At 40.0% G+C, this 16,590-nt stretch overlaps 1 pseudogene; it reads left to right on the forward strand.

The window, feature by feature from the left end:
- Nucleotides 1–6,705: 6,705 nt before the first annotated feature.
- Nucleotides 6,706–10,977, forward strand: LOC148573316 (uncharacterized; annotated as a pseudogene).
- Nucleotides 10,978–16,590: the final 5,613 nt, after the last annotated feature.

Here is a 16,590-nt window from a genome sequence, read left to right on the forward strand (position 1 = left end):
AGTAATCAATTCTTTCTTTTTGTGCAAACCCCTTAGCAACTAATCGTGTTTTGAACTTATCAACAGTTCTATCTACTTTCATTTTCTTTTTGAAAATCCATTTAGAACCAATGGCTTTTGACCCACGAGGAAGATCCATTAATTTCCAAGTATTATTTCTCATTATTGAGTCCATCTCACCTTGTATTACTTCTTTCCAAAAATCTGAATCTCGAGACCTTATAGCCTCTTCATAGGTCTCAGGATCACCTTCCATATGAAGGCATATAGGTGCAATGCTATCTATTGATTCTCCTGTCCCTTCCACAAAGAACATAAAGAAATCTGGTCCATAAGTCTTTGCTTTTCTTATTCTTTTACTTTTTCTAGGTTCAATATTTTCAACGGGCTTATTTTCTACATTTTTTTCTATTTCTAAGTGAATTTTACTTTCAGGTCTTGGAGTTGAATTAAATCTATCTTCTAAGAAAATTGTATCTCTTGATTCAATAACTGTATTAGCAGAGTATGATTCATTAGATTCAATAACTACAAACCTATAAGCTTTACTGTTCTCAGCATATCCTAAGAAAATACATTCTATACCTCTTTCTCCTAATTTCTTTCTTTTAGGTTCAGAAACTTTTACTATTTCTCTACAACCCCAAACTTTAAGATATTTAAGATTAGGCTTTTTATTCTTCCAAAGTTCGTATGGAGTTATTTTATTCCTTTTATTAAGAATTCTATTTAAAATATAACAGGCAGTTAACATAGCCTCACCCTAATAACCTTTTGCTAGACCAGAATAAGATAGCATAGCATTAACCATTTCTTCCAGCACCCTATTTTTCTTTCAGCAACACCATTCTGTTGTGGAGAATATGGTGTAGTGGTTTGATGAATAATACCAGTGGACTCAAAATAACTAGGATTATAATATTCTCCTCCACGGTCAGACCTTAAGCACTTAATAAAGGTTTCATATTGTAATTCAACTTCAGTTTTAAAAATCTTAAATTTATCCAAGACTTCATCTTTAGAATGCATCAAATATATGTAACAATATCTACTGAAATCATCAATAAAAGTTACAAAATATTTCTTTCCACCAAAAGTAGGCCAACCATGCAAATCACATACATCAGAATGTACTAATTCTAATAACTTTAAATTTCTTTGTACTCTTTGAAAAGAAAGTCTTGTTATCTTGATTAACATACAAGTTGTACATACATCTGAATTTTTAATTGATTTTGGAATAAGATCATATTTTATCATATCATTTAATTTATGAAAATTAACATGTCCTAAACGATTATGCCATAAATCAAAGGATTCAGCAATATAAACAGAAACATTATTTACAATATTCAATTTAAACATATTCTCACATAGATATCCTTTACCCACAAACACTCCACCCTTAGACAAAATAAATTTGTCTCCTTCAAATACAGACTTAAACCCATACTTGTTAAGTAGAGGGACAGAAACTAAATTTTTTTTGACTTCGGGTACATAATATACATCAGTAAGAGTCCAGAAGTGAATTCAAGTTCCACCATTCCTTTGCCCATTACTTGAACAGTTGATGCATTTTCCATGTTTAGAATAGTCCCATTCCCTTCCTTGAATGTATTGAAAAAATCCCTATTCTTGCATACATGTCGAGCTACACCAGAATCTATCCACCATGATCCAATGTCTTCAATCATGTTGATCTCAGAAATAACAGCAATAAGATAATCTTTTATTGCTGTGTCGTTCTTTTCTTTCTTATTTTTTAAGAAACGACATTCTTTCTTAAAATGTCCTAGTTTTTCACAATGAAAACAATTTTCTTTCTTTTTATTCTTTCTGAAGTCACCATTGTTACCTTGGGATTTATTAAAATCTCGGTATCTCTTCTTGTTGGGCTTATTGGATTTTCCATCTTCCATTACGTGAAGATTAGCAGGATCACTTTGCTCTTTAGTATCGTCTTGTTTATGATACTCTTCTTCAAGACGAAGGTGATTACTTAATTGCTCAAGAGAGACACATCCTTTCTATGTTTCATAGTTCTTTTGAATTCTTTCCATGATGGAGGGAGTTTGTTAATAATTGAAGATACAATGATGGTATCATCCATGTGCATGTTATGTTGCTTAAAATTATTTAAAATACGCTCAATTTCATGCAGTTGTTCCATGACAGATCTACCATCAATCATCTTATAATTATTAAAGCGAGTGACAAGAAATTTCTTACTTGTTGCGTCCTCGGCCATATATTTTGCCTCTAATTTGTCCCATAGTTCTTTTGCGCTCCCAACATTTTGGTAGACATCAAACAGTGCATCAGCCATGCCATTGAGTATGTGCCCGGTGCATATATAGTCATCGTTGTCCCATTTTTGCCTGGCTCGTGTTTCTGCAATGGTCTCCCCTTCAACTTCTGGTGGTCTTGGTATGGTAAGAACATATGCCACTTTTAGTGTTGTGAGAAGGAAGTGCATATTCTTTTGTCATCATATGAAATTTCCACCCTCAAATCTTTCTAACTTGACAAAATTCGACATCATCTCCTTAATTGATGTAGCGGCCATTTTTGTTTTATTGGTGAATAATTAAGCCTAAAGATTGTGAGTTATGAGAAAAGGGGATAGTGAATCAAATAGCACAATTCTTCAAAGCGTGTGTTACACACACTTTTCTTTAGGCTTAATTCGCCCCCACCAATATACAATGGTGTGCAAAATGGGTTAATGGCGAATTTCTTGTAGGATACGATGAAGAACACTTGACTTGTTTATGCACTCACACAGTCAAGCCTTACGATATATGATAATTTACAAAATAATATTTTCTATTCTTTTTTTAGCGCATGAAGAAAGTATTGAGATGGATTCTTCAGCAATAATGAAATGAGGAAAATTTATAGAGACAGAGTACATGCAACATGCAGCTACATACTCAATAGACACAACTTTTCAAATAGTTACAACCTTTTAGCAGACATAACTATTCAAATAGTTGCAACCTTTTAACAGGTATAACTTTTGAATAAGTCACAACTCTATGAAGAGATGTAACTCTTCAAAATAGCTTTTTACATATTTTGAAAATATATCTCACAGGTTCCTTATTACGTACAATAAACTATGATGAAAGGGATTGTGATAGTGTATTGAAAAGTGAACTACGGGAAGTTTTTGAAGATCAAAATGACGAGATTATTCCTGCATTAAGAATTAGCTATCATTATCTTCCTTCAAATCTAAAGCGATGCTTTGTTTATTGTTCTTTGTTTCCAAAAGATTATGAATTTGATAAAGGTGAGCTGGTCTTGCTATGGATGGCAGAGGAACTTTTACAGCCAAAAGGAAAAAAGTCTTTGGAAGAACTTGGTTGTGAATATTTCGATCAATTGGTTGCAAGGTCCTTTTTTCAGTCCTCTAGTACTGATAAAAGCTTCTATGTGATTCATGATATCATGCATGATTTGGCAACAATTTATGCTGGAGAATTCTATTTTAGAGCTAAAAAACTTGAGAAAAATAACAGGATCAGCAATAAAACTCGTCATTTATTGCATAACTCAAGAGGAAACTATCCCTGCTCGCAACTTGTTGTAGCTTGTGGTAAGGTAAAGGATGTGAGGACATTTCTTGAAATAAATTTGAATGATGATGATCATCCTTTCAATATGGAAAACGCTCCTCATATCTTTTCATCACAGCTGAAGTGCTTAAGAATTTTGTCATTTAATACATTTCCTCTTTATTCATTACCCAATTCAATAGGTGAATTGATTCATCTGCGTTATTTGGATCTCTCGTATACATGTATACAGACATTGCCTGAGGAATTGTGTACTTTGTACAATCTCCAAACATTAAAGTTGAATAAATGTCGTTGGCTAATGAAGCTACCCAACAATATGCAAGATCTTGTAAATTTACGTCATCTTGATATTGAAGGAGCTGGTCTTGAAGAGATGCCAAAAGGAATAAGCAAAATGAGGGATTTGCAGTTTTTAAGGGCTTGTTTGGATGAGCTTTTAAGAAAAGATTTTTTTTCGAGTTATCTTTTTTTAAAAGATCTTATAGAGAAGTAAAAGTAATTTTATGTTTGGATATCTCATGTAAAAAAGTCTTTTTATCTATCTATTATGTTTGGGTATAACAATATAAAAGTACTTTTTTGTTTATTTATTACATGAAAAACATCTTGTTTTAAGGAAAAAAGATCTTTTAAAAAAAAGATGTAAATTACAGCTTCTCAAAAAAGATCTTTTTTTTTATTTTACTAGTGCTTTTACTTTTACTACTAGAAATTTTTCAAACACGTTAAAAAATAAAAAAAAAAATCTTTTTTTGGATTTTTTTAACAAAATAATGGCACCCAAACATGCACTAAGTGACTTTGTTATCGGCAAACTTGCATAGAATAATGGAATAAAGAATTGGGAGCTCTTGCAAATATTCACGAGATGCTTCGCATTTGCCAATTAGAGAATGTCATTGATGGTGATCAAGCTTTGGAGGCAAGAATGGCTGAGAAGAAGAACATTAGGAGTCTATATTTGACTTGGTCATCGGACAATGATACGGCTGATTCTCAAGATATAATCAACAATCTAAGGCCTCACACAAACTTGAGAGAGCTATCAATCAATGAGTACATGGGTCAAACATTTCCAAATTGGTTAGGACATTCTTCCTTCAGAAATATGACCAAAATCTACTTGAAATGCTGCAGCAATTGTTTTGAGCTTCCTTCTCTTGGACAGCTACCCTCTTTGAAGCACTTGCAGCTCAACGAGTTTAACAAATTAACGCGCGTCGGTGCCAAGTTTAACAAAGATGATGAATCTTCTTTTTGCGGGACACCCTTTCCAATGCTTAAAACTCTGTGTTTTTCTGATATGTATTGTTGGGAGGAGTGGCTTTCAGTTTCATCTAAGTTTGAGTTGGATGCTTTTCCTCGGCTTAGGGTGCTTACAATGCGAAATTGTCCTTTGTTAAGGGGAGATTTACCCAGCCAACTATCTGCTTTGAAAAGCATTCGCATTAGTCAATGTGCTCAACTTGCTTTTACTCTCCCAAGAGCAGATGCAATGCTCAAGTTATCTGTTGAAGGACCCCACCAAGTGGAGGCCGTCTTTGAGGCCATTGCTCGCAACCAACTAAACTGTCTACAATCTTTAAGAATCTCAAGATGTTATTCGTCCATATCATTTCCTGGAGCATGTTTGCCTTTTTCATTGCAAAACTTGGAAATTCTCAGTTGCCCATATCTAGAGTTCCCAATGTCGCAGAAGTTGCGTGAGTCATTACAGTCGGTATCAATATTTGACAGTTGTTTTTCACTCGTGTCCTTCCCTTTGGCAAGCTTTCCAAATCTCACTGCACTCAGAATTTCATCCTGTAATTAAAAATATGAGGTCTCTGGAGGAATCATATCCTACTGCTACTTCAACTTCAAGTCTCTGCTCTTTAAGCATCAACAGCTGTCCTAGTTTTGTGTCTTTCGAGATGGTTGCACCCCATCTAGAGGATCTCTTCCTAAGTGATTGCTCAGAAATTGAGTCATTTCCTGAAGGGGGTTTGCCACCAAACCTGAGAATGCTTGACATCCGACGTTGCAAGAAGCTGGTCACGTACCTAGCATCCATGGACTTGCGTAATCACTATCTTACACATCTTGACATTGAACATCCTTATGATAACATCAATTCCTTCCCCATGGACGGTTGCCTGCCGTCCTCCCTTGAGACTCTCTATTTGCGATGCTTTCCAAGTCTAGAAATCTCAGACTGTGTTCATACCCTGGGTCAAGCTGTCCGACCCGGGATGGTTAGCGGCAAAGCGATCGACCTTCTCAGGTCAGATCATCCGACCTCTTCTCAAAGAACTCGGCCAAATTACCAGAAAAGCCCAATAAAGGGCCCAAATAGAGGAACACGATCCAAATCCAAAGACAGTCCAAGCCTACTGGGATAAGGGCGGTTCCCTTGTAGATAAGCTGACTTCAACTCAAAAAGATAAGATAAGATAAGATAACTAACTTATCTTATCTAAAAGGTCACTCTACAACCACTATAAATACACTGGAGCACCCAGGTATAACTCATACTCTGATTCTACTAAAAACCTGCTTAATACCTTTGCTAAGTTAAGCATCGGAGTCCCTTGTAGGTACCCCCCACCCTCCGGTGGTGAAGGATCAGTAGTGCAGCCAAGCTCAACAAGTCGGACACGACAGCTCCGGCCTCCACTTACAGCCGAACACGTCATCTCCGATCAGCACAAAAGATCTCGTCCGAGATCGACCTACAGTTTCAGATAACCCTCGAAATATTGGCGCCATTGCCGGGGAACCTGGAAGTCATCCCATCACCATGGCGGACGACCATGACAATGACCACGATTCAGATCTAGAGGATAGAACACCACACAAAAATGCGGACACTACGCCGAAAGATACTCCGGAATCTAACGGAGACAAAAACTCATCAAATCCGGGAGTAATAGAAGCACTTCAAGATCGTTTAAAGCAACTTGAAAAAGAAATCTAGCATCAATGAGAAGTTGGCAAGGATCTACAAAGAGAGCTAAGACGACGTCGCGAATTAGAAGATAAACTCCTACAACTCGAATCCGATCTCAAAGCAAAAGCTACCCGGACCACCCCTGAGGACAATTCACGCAAAGATCATGATCCATTCACTAGGAAAATCATGAAAACTAAAATTTCTAAGGACTTCAAGCTCCCGGATATGACTTTGTATAATGGCACTACAGATCCCAACCATCATCTCAGCAACTTTAGAAGCAGAATGTACCTCACTGACGCCTCAGACGCCGTTCGCTGCAAAGCTTTTCCCACGACTCTCACGAAGACAGCAATCAGATGGTTCGACAACCTACCTCCAAAGTCCATCTCAAGCTTTGATGACCTAGCCAAAAAATTCCTGGCCGGATTCTCCATCCAAAAAGACAAGGCTAAGCACGCCCCCAGTCTACTAGGAATCAAGCAAGGAGATCGAGAAAGTCTTCGCAAGTACATGGAAAGATTTAACAAAACATGCCTAGATATACAAAGCTTGCCAATAGAGGCCGCCATCATGGGCCTCATCAATGGCCTACGAGAGGGACCTTTTAGCCAATCTATATCAAAGAAATACCCCACATCTCTAGATGAAGTGCAAGAGCGAGCGGAGAAATACATCAACATGGAAGAAAACTCTCGGTTAGGAGAAATCTCAAAGTCCGGATTTCCCTACCGAGACAAAGTTAAAGAGTCCAAAAAGAAGGAAGATTGACAAGGGGAGAAAATCAAAAAGTATCATAATTATACTCCACTTAGAGTATCGTTGGTAGATGTCTACAAAGAAGTCTGCCATACGGAGAAAATACCCCCAGCTCGACCCCTCAAAGGCAAAAGAGGAGGGGGAAACCGAAACGAGTATTGTGAATACCATCGTGTCCATGGACATTCCACCAACGAATGCTTCGATCTAAAAAATATCATAGAAAAGTTAGTGAGAGAAGGAAAACTAGATCGGTATTTGGCCACCCGAGACGATGAGCAAAGAAAAAGGAGAAGGGACGAGGAGGTTGGACAAACCGAGCGATCACCTCGTACGCTAGAAAGACATGTTCATATGATACACGGAGGATTTGCAGGAGGAGGAATCTCCAAGTCATCCCGCAAAAGACATCTTAAAGAAGTATATCATGTCGAAGGAAAGGAGGAAGCGCCCGGCATTCCTGCAATTACGTTCACCAAGGAAAACACGTCCGGTATCATCCCAAGACACGACGATCCCATGGTCATCACCATCATACTGGCAAACGCCAATCTCCACCGCACACTAATAGACCAAGGGAGCTCCGCCGACATCTTATTCAAAACTGCCTTCGACAAGCTCGGCTTAGAAGAAAAAGAGCTTAGAGCATACCCGAACAGCCTGTTCGGACTGGGAGATACCCCAGTACAACCCCTGGGATATGTGTCACTACATACAACTTTCGGAAAAGGAAACCAATCCAGAACACTTAAAATAGACTACATCGTGGTCGACGTAAGTTCAGCCTACAATGCCTTAATAGGTCGGACAACACTAAATCAACTCGGTGCAATAGTCTCAACTCCACATCTATGCATGAAATTTCCAACCGCAGAAGGAATAGCTACGATAAAAGCAGATCAAAAGATGGCACGCCGCTGCTACAACGAAAGACTAAATCTCAAAGGCAGAGGAGAAGAATTCCATACAATTGAGCTTGGTGGAGTTCAGAGACGAGAAGAACTACGACCACAGCCCGAAGGTGAAGTAGAGAAAGTTCAGATCGGAGACACCTCGGACAAAATAACTAATATTGGCACGATCCTAAAGGGAGACGCAAAAGAATTACTAGTACAGTTCTTACGAGATAATGTCGATCTCTTCGCATGGAAAGCTGCAGACATGCCAGGCATAGACCCCAAACTAATGTGTCACAAGTTGGCGGTCTATCCAGGATCTCGGCCGGTATAGCAGAGACGAAGAAAACTTGGGACAGAACGATCCCAAGTTGTGGAAGAACAGGTACAAGCACTACTGGAGGCAGGATTCATAAGAGAAGTCAAGTACCCACTATGGCTAGCTAACATCGTCTTGGTGAAAAAATCAAATGGGAAGTGGCGAATGTGCACCGACTACACCGATCTCAACAAAGCCTGCCCAAAAGATCCTTACCCACTCCTAAGTATCGACGCTCTGGTAGATGCCTCATCCGGATATAAATACCTCTCGTTTATGGATGCATATTCCGGATACAATCAAATCCCCATGTATCCACCAGATCAAGAAAAGACCACGTTTTTAACACCAAAAGTAAATTACTGCTACATTGTGATGCCTTTCGGTCTCAAGAATGCGGGAGCTACTTATCAAAGGCTAATGAATAAAGTCTTTTCAGATCATATCGGAAAAATCATGGAAGTCTACGTGGACGACATGTTAATAAAGACACAAAGTGAAGAGACATTATTGTCCGACCTGGCCCAAGTGTTCGACACTATAAGGAAGCATAACATGCGACTCAATCCTGCAAAATGCACCTTTGCAGTAGAAGCAGGCAAATTCTTAGGTTTCATGCTCACACAAAGAGGAATTGAGGCAAATCCGGACAAATGCCAGGCCATACTCAACATAAAGAGCCCAACTTGTGTCAGAAAGGTACACCAACTCAACGGGAGATTGGCAGCCTTATCCAGATTCTTAGTAGGATCAGTGATAAGATCTCTCTCCTTCTATGCCACTTTAAGGAAAGGAAAGAAGTTCGAATAGACAATGGAGTGCGAGCAAGCCTTCCAGGATTTCAAAAGTTTCCTGGGACGACCACCTATCTAACTCGACCACGAGAGGAAGAGCCACTCGTATTATACCTCGCGGTAGAAAGTCGGGCAGTAGCCTCGGCACTGGTTCGAGAGGACGACAAAGGGCAACAACCTATATACTTCATTAGTAAAGCGCTGCAAGGATCCGAGCTGAACTACCAAAAAATAGAAAAGTTTGCCTATGCTCTCATACTGACGTCTCGACAACTTCGCCCGTACTTCCAGGCTCATACCATTAAGGTTCAGACCAACCAACCCATAAGAAGGATATTGTAGAAAACGGATCTAGCAGACAGAATTTTACAATGGGCAGTCGAGTTATCCGAGTTCGACCTCCAATATGAAGCTCAGACAGCCATCAAATCACAGTACTTAGCCGACTTCATTGCAGAATTCACAGACACCCTGGAAACCCCCACAGAATGGAATTTCTACGTGGACGGTTCCTCGAATAAGACTGGAAGCGGCGCAGGTGTGATAATAGAAAGCAACCAAGGAACCCAAGTTGAGCTCTCCCTCAAATTTGGGTTCCCGGCCTCAAACAACCAGGCGGAATATGAAGCGTTACTAGCTGGTTTGAAGCTAGCTAAGGAGGTGGGAGCTCAAAAAGTCAACATCTTCAGCGATTCACAAGTAGTCACCTCACAAGTAACAGGAAGCTACCAAGCCAAAAATCCCACCATGAAAAAATATTTGGATAAGACCAGGGAACAGCTCGGACAGCTTGGGGAATATAAGATCCACCACATACCCCGCGAACAAAATGCCCGAGCTGACGCACTCTCAAAGTTAGCCAGCACCAAACCAGGGGGCAACACCAGAAGCCTCATCCAGGAAATGCTACAGAGCCTGTCAGTCTCGGAAGAGGAAAAAATTCTGGCCATAACATGTCAGGATCAAGGATGGATGACCCCCATAATTAGCTACCTCAAAACAGAAACACTCCTCACAGATGAAAAGGAGGCAAAGAAATTAAAATGGGAGGCACAATACTACACTATCATAGACAATACCCTATACAAAAGAGGGATTTCAATACCATTATTAAAATGTGTGCCGACCTCCAACACAAGGGAAGTTTTAGAGGAAGTACACAGTGGCATTTGTGGCAATCATCTTGGAGCACAAGCTCTCACCAAAAAAGTACTCCAGGCGGGGTTTTATTGGCCAACTCTACAAAAGGAAGCTACAGAGTTTGTAAAGACATGTCCACCATGCCAGAAACATTCGAACTTCCACATCGCCCCGCCGGAAGAGCTCATCAGCGTAACCTCACCTTGGCCATTTGCAAAATGGGGACTCGATCTTCTCGGACCCTTTCCCCAGGGATCGGTGCAAGTTAAATTCCTCATAGTAGTGGTAGACTATTTCACAAAATGGATCGAGGCAGAGCCCCTAGCCAACGCCACTGCTCAAAGAAGCCGGAAATTCCTATATAGAAATATTGTCACAAGGTTCGGGGTTTCATACTCCATCACCACAGACAATGGCACCAAATTCACAGATGCAGGCTTTAGAAAATTAGTAGCCGACTTGAATATAAAACACCAGTTCACTTCCGTAGAACATCCCCAAGCTAATGGACAAGCCAAAGCTGCCAACAAGGTCATATTGGCTGGACTAAAACGAAGATTACAGGACGCAAAGGGAGCTTGGGCCGAAGAACTTCCACAAGTCCTATGGGCATATCGAACAACGCCACATTCCACCACAAAGGAGTCACCCTTCCGATTAGCATACGGAACGGAGGCTATGATCCCAGTAGAGATCGAGGAAGGGTCGCCTAGAGTAGTCCATTACAATGAAGAAGCCAACTCCCAACTTCGAAGGGAAGAGCTCGACCTACTTCCTGAAATCCAAGAAAGAGCTCGGATCAGGGAAGAAGTACTAAAACGACGAATGGCTTCCAAATATAATCAAAAGGTAGTGCCAAGTGGTTTCGCTGAGAATGATCTCATTCTAATCCGAAATGATATAGGAACAACTCGACCCGGAGAAGGAAAGCTGGCAGCAAACTGGAAAGGACCCTACCGAGTTGTAGAGGTACTTGGGAAGGGCTACTACAGACTATCCGAACTCGACGGGCGAGAGCTTCCCAGATCGTGGTACGCCTGCAACCTAAGAAGGTACTATAGCTAAAGAAGGTAAAAGATCTCATCATAGGAAGCACTCTTTTAACTTAGAAGGGCTCGACGCGACGAAGTTGGCCCAAAAACATAAAAGTTATAAAAGTAATCCCTAAAAGAGACCTGAACAAGGTCCAAGAAAGAGGATTACAAAAATAACTTAGAAGGGCCCGACGTGACGAAGTCGGCCCAAAACATAAAAGTTATAAAAGTAATCCCTGAAAGAGACCTGAACAAGGTCCAAGAAAGAGGATTACAAAAATAACTTAGAAGGGCCCGACGTGACGAAGTTGGCCCAAAACATAAAAGTTATAAAAGTAATCCTTGAAAGAGATCTGAACAAGGTCCAAGAAAAAGGATTACAAAAATAACTTAGAAGGGCCCGACGTGACGAAGTCGGCTCAAAACATAAAAGTTATAGAAGTAATCCCTGAAAGAGACCTGAACAAGGTCCAAGAAAGAGGATTACAAAAATATCTTGACCCGACATGACGAAGTCGACCCACATTGAAGTGCGAAAACTACGCTTGGCAGAGACCTCACAAAGGTCCATACAAAACATGATTTTCTTTTTATCCTTTTGGTCGCCTCAAAAGGAGTCAAAGCCACAAGCACAAAGGAGGTCAAACAGCGAAGCTCCAACATTCTTAAATCCCAGAAAGATACCAAGTCAAGTGCAAATAAGCATGAAAATACAAAAGTTTTAACAAGCTTCAGAGGCCGCCAAAGTCTGCCCCAAAGGCTTGGAAACTACCTTTGTTTTTCGAAATAAAAGTTGCTAAACAAGCAACTAAAAAGTTACAACAGTCAGCAAAATAAAAGTTACAAAATAGAGTTTAAAAGCCCACAAGCCGGGCTGTCTACACAATCAAGAGAAAAAACAGCTAAACATTAGAAGCCCTCTTAGTAGCATCAGTACGGGGTAAAGGAGGGCGAGTCTGAATAGGCACAGCATTCACAGTCCCATCATCTCGATTCAGGATTTGACAGTCTGGATCGGATACGGGATGATCGACCTCAACTGGAGAAACTGTAAGAGTTGACACTTTGGCAGCAGGCGCAGGAGGAGGCTCGACATCATCATCATCTTGGTCGTCAGGGACAATCTTACCATCCCTCACAACATTGTCCAGGCTGAAGAGAGCAAGGTCGACTTCAGGAGCAAGAAGCTGAACCTGCTCTTTCAGGTTCTCATAAGCAGCATTTACGCTGCCTACAAGGTGACCCTGGAGTTCGGAATAGTCAACTCGGACCGACGCTAACTCCTCCCTAAGACGCATCACTTCCCGATAAGTGGTGACGTAGCTGTCTTTATGCCTCAATGCCGTATCCTCGGCCAATTTCAAAGAAGCCGCCAAAGCAAGGGAGCTAGCCTTCTCATTCTTCAGCTCATTCTCCAGTTTGGGCACTTTCACCTCAAGTTCCTCCTTCAAGCTCTTCATCCGATCAAACTCTTGTTTAGCCTCCTCCATGAAGGCTTTGGTGGCATGGAGAGGAAGATTTTGAGCAGTTCAGTACAAGGCAGCTCCCATATGTGCCATTTTTACACTACTCCGAGTTATAAAGTCCAAATGGCGAAGGAGTGATACATCATCCATGGGGAGGGCACCGTAGGGACCGATCTGCTGATCTACGAACTCGACCGCATCGAAATCAGGGGCATCAAGGTTGAAAGGCTCAATTGTCTTCTGCTTCTTGTTGGGAGGAGCACCAGAAGTGGCAACAGAGGCTGGGGGAGGATCAACCAAACGAACCCAGGGAGTCGGGATTACCTTCCTCGTCCCAGGAGAGCTCGGCACGGCCGGCTTCGACTGAGATTGGGATGATCCCTCTCCGGCCGCCCTGGCCGAGACGTTTTGGGCCGCGGTAGCTTTCCTTGCCCGTTTGAAGGCCTTCATGGATTTGTTATTCTTAATCATCTCTGCAAGCAAACACAACAGTAAGGAATCAAGTCACAAATCGGAAAAGAATTTACATAGGAACAGAACAAATAGAGGAAAATCAAAAATATAAACTACCCAACTCAGTTTGGAGGAGAGAGGGATTGGTTAAAAATTTCTTTGTGTCGAGATGAGGAGGCTGACCCCAGTACTCTTCCAAGACAGTCACAAAAGCTTGCTCAGCCTCATCCAACATTTCTCATGTATATCTAGATACTCTCACATCTTTTTGCCATTCCAAAGGAAAGGCGGGCTCGTTATTTTCATCCAGAAAAAAGGGCCAAGCTCCTTCAACAGCTCAGACCTTAAAAAAGTAATTTTTAAAATCACGAAAGGATTCTTCAAACATGGGGAAGACCTTCTTTCCCTGGGAAGCTCGGAAAGAAACCCAAGCTGCTTTCTTCTTTACTACCCCAGGCTTCGTCAAAACAAAGAGATAGAAGAATAGAGATTGCGAAGCAGGAATACCGAATCCATCACACAACAATTGAAAGATTTTTATGAAACCCCAGGAATTGGGGTGAAGTTGGGAAGGAGCAACATTACAGGACCATAATAGGTTGGTTTCAAATCAGTAAAAGGAAGGGTGATACTCATCTAACCAAAAAAGAAATCGTAAGCATAGAAAAAATGGCGATCTCCAGCAACCCGAGTAGAGAAACAAACTCTCTCTTCAGAAGTAGGAGGTACAAGTTCGTAATTCTTTTCCTCACCAACACTACTACAAACCCAATGAAACTGCCTAAGCTGCTGACAAAACTCGGAATCAACCAAAGAAACACACAAAAGAACCATTGAATCCACTAATGAGAGAACTTTTGCGTGGTCTAGAAATTTGCGGATAAATCCTCGTTGCAAGTATAGCTTCTAAACCAACAAAAGTCCTTTCATACAAACGTGTTGGGTGTCACAAGTAACAAACCCCTTTGAAATTGATAACCGAGTATTTAAACCTCGGGTCGTCTTCTCAAGGAATTGCAAGGAGGTATGTTCTTATTATTGGTTATGAGTTGTAAATTGGGGTTTATTAGGAGGTAAGGCGGGAATATATTGAATGACAAGTAAAATAAAATAATAACAATAAAATCTCTTGGCAAGGTATGGAGAACTGGAAGTCCTATCCTTATCAGTTGCGATGAGAATTGGGTTTTAATCCCACTTTGTTAACCTCTAACTATGAAGGTAAATCAAGTGGAGTAATTAGCTTAATCCTCAAGTCCTAGTCAATTCCTATGGAAAGACTAGAGTTATTGGAGTAACTCCCAATTTCAACCACTGCTTTATTTGACAGCTCAAGCGTTACCAATCAATCAACCAAAGCCAAAAGGAAAAAATTTAAATTATTTAAATAAAGGAAAGCAATCATAGATCTGAAAATACCTCAAATTAGCACTAATAAAGACATCAAATGTAACATGGAAGAGTTCATAAATTAAATTAGAAAAATAAATAAAAGGAACATTGAACCTGTGATCACAAAAGATGAAATAATCAAGAAGTGAAAAGAATCCTAATTCTAAATCCTAAGAGAGAGGAGAGAACCTCTCTCTCTCTAAAAACTACATCTACTCCTAAAATTGTGAATATGAAAGCCTGATGATGAATGGATGCATTCCCCCACTTTATAGCCTCTAATCTGTATTTTCTAGGCCGCAAACTGGGTCAGAAATAGCCCAGAATTCGCTGGTTGCGAATTCAAATGCGCTGGTTTCCGTCACTGCGATGCGGCCGCATGAATCACGCGGTCGCGTCACCTAGCGTCAGGGGAACTATAGCATATTATATATCAAATCGAAGCTCCGGACGTTAGCATTCCAACGCAACTGAAACCGTGTCATTTGGATCTCTGTAGCTAAAGTTATAGCCGTTTGAGTGCGAAGAGGTCAGGCTGGACAGCTTAGCAGTTTCTCCAACTTCTTGTATTCCTTCCATTTTTGCATGCTTCCTTTCCATCCTCTGAGCCATTCCTGCCCTATAATCTCTGAAATCACTTAACACACATATCAATGCATCTTATGGTAATAAGAGAGGATTAATATTAGCAATTATAAGTCCAAAGAAGCATGTTTTCAATCAAAGCACATAATTAGGAAGGTAAATGTAAAACCATGCAAATAGTATGAATAAGTGGGTAAAGAGTAGATAAAAATCACTCAATTGAGCACAAGATAAACCATAAAATAGTGGTTTATCAACCTCCCCACATTTAAACATTAGCATGTCCTCATGCTAAGCTCAAGAGAAGCTATAAAGAAATGAAGAGGAATGGTAGAATGCATGAAATGCAACCTATGAATGCAACTACATGCTAAATGCTTTTACTTACTTGGTTAAGAGTAAATAAGTTCTCCAAGAATAAATATGAACTAGATTTCACTAATTCAAATCATAAAAAATGAAGTACAAATAGACTTGTAGAAGAAAATAGCTCATGAAAGCAGGGAACAAGGAATTGAGCATCGAACCCTCACTGGTAGTGTATACACTCTAGTCACTCAAGTGTTTAAGGTTCGATTCTCTCAATTCTCTACTAACCTTGCTTTCTAAGGCTTGCTCTTCATCTAACAATCAACATAATTTTAATGCACAAATACACATATCAAGAGGTCTTTTAAGGGTTGTAATGGGGTTAGGGTTAAGGTAGGATTGTATTTGGCCAAGTGGACTAAAATCTGAATCCTTAATTAACTTAAACTTTCCACCTAACTTAAACAATCCATGTAATCACAGTACAAAATCTAACTATCCATCAACCATGTTTTCCATATATTCATGCATTCTAATTTCAAGTACAATTCATATGCATTGTTTTCAACATTTACTTTGGGGCATTTTGTCCCCTTTTTCTTATTTTCTCTTTTTCCTCTTTTCTTTTTTTTTTATACATAATTTTTTTTTCTTTTATTTTTTTCAATGCATATGATTAAGTTATTGGATGCATGAATCATGTCCTAAACATTTTTTTTCACATTTTCAGAAAATTCTAACATACTCAATTCTCAAACCAATTGTTTCCAAATTCGCTTCCCCACACTTAATTTATGAGCACTCTCACTAGTCTAAGCTAACTAAGGATTCAAATTAAGGACATTATTGTTTTCCGCTTAGAGTTAATGATGTGCTAAAGTAAGGAACAAAGGGGTATAATAGGCTCAAATTGGTTTGCAAAGG

This window comes from Arachis ipaensis, chromosome B2 (assembly GCF_059453495.1).
Source record: "Arachis ipaensis isolate K30076 ecotype BB chromosome B2, ASM5945349v1, whole genome shotgun sequence".
Taxonomy (NCBI): Eukaryota; Viridiplantae; Streptophyta; class Magnoliopsida; order Fabales; family Fabaceae; genus Arachis; species Arachis ipaensis.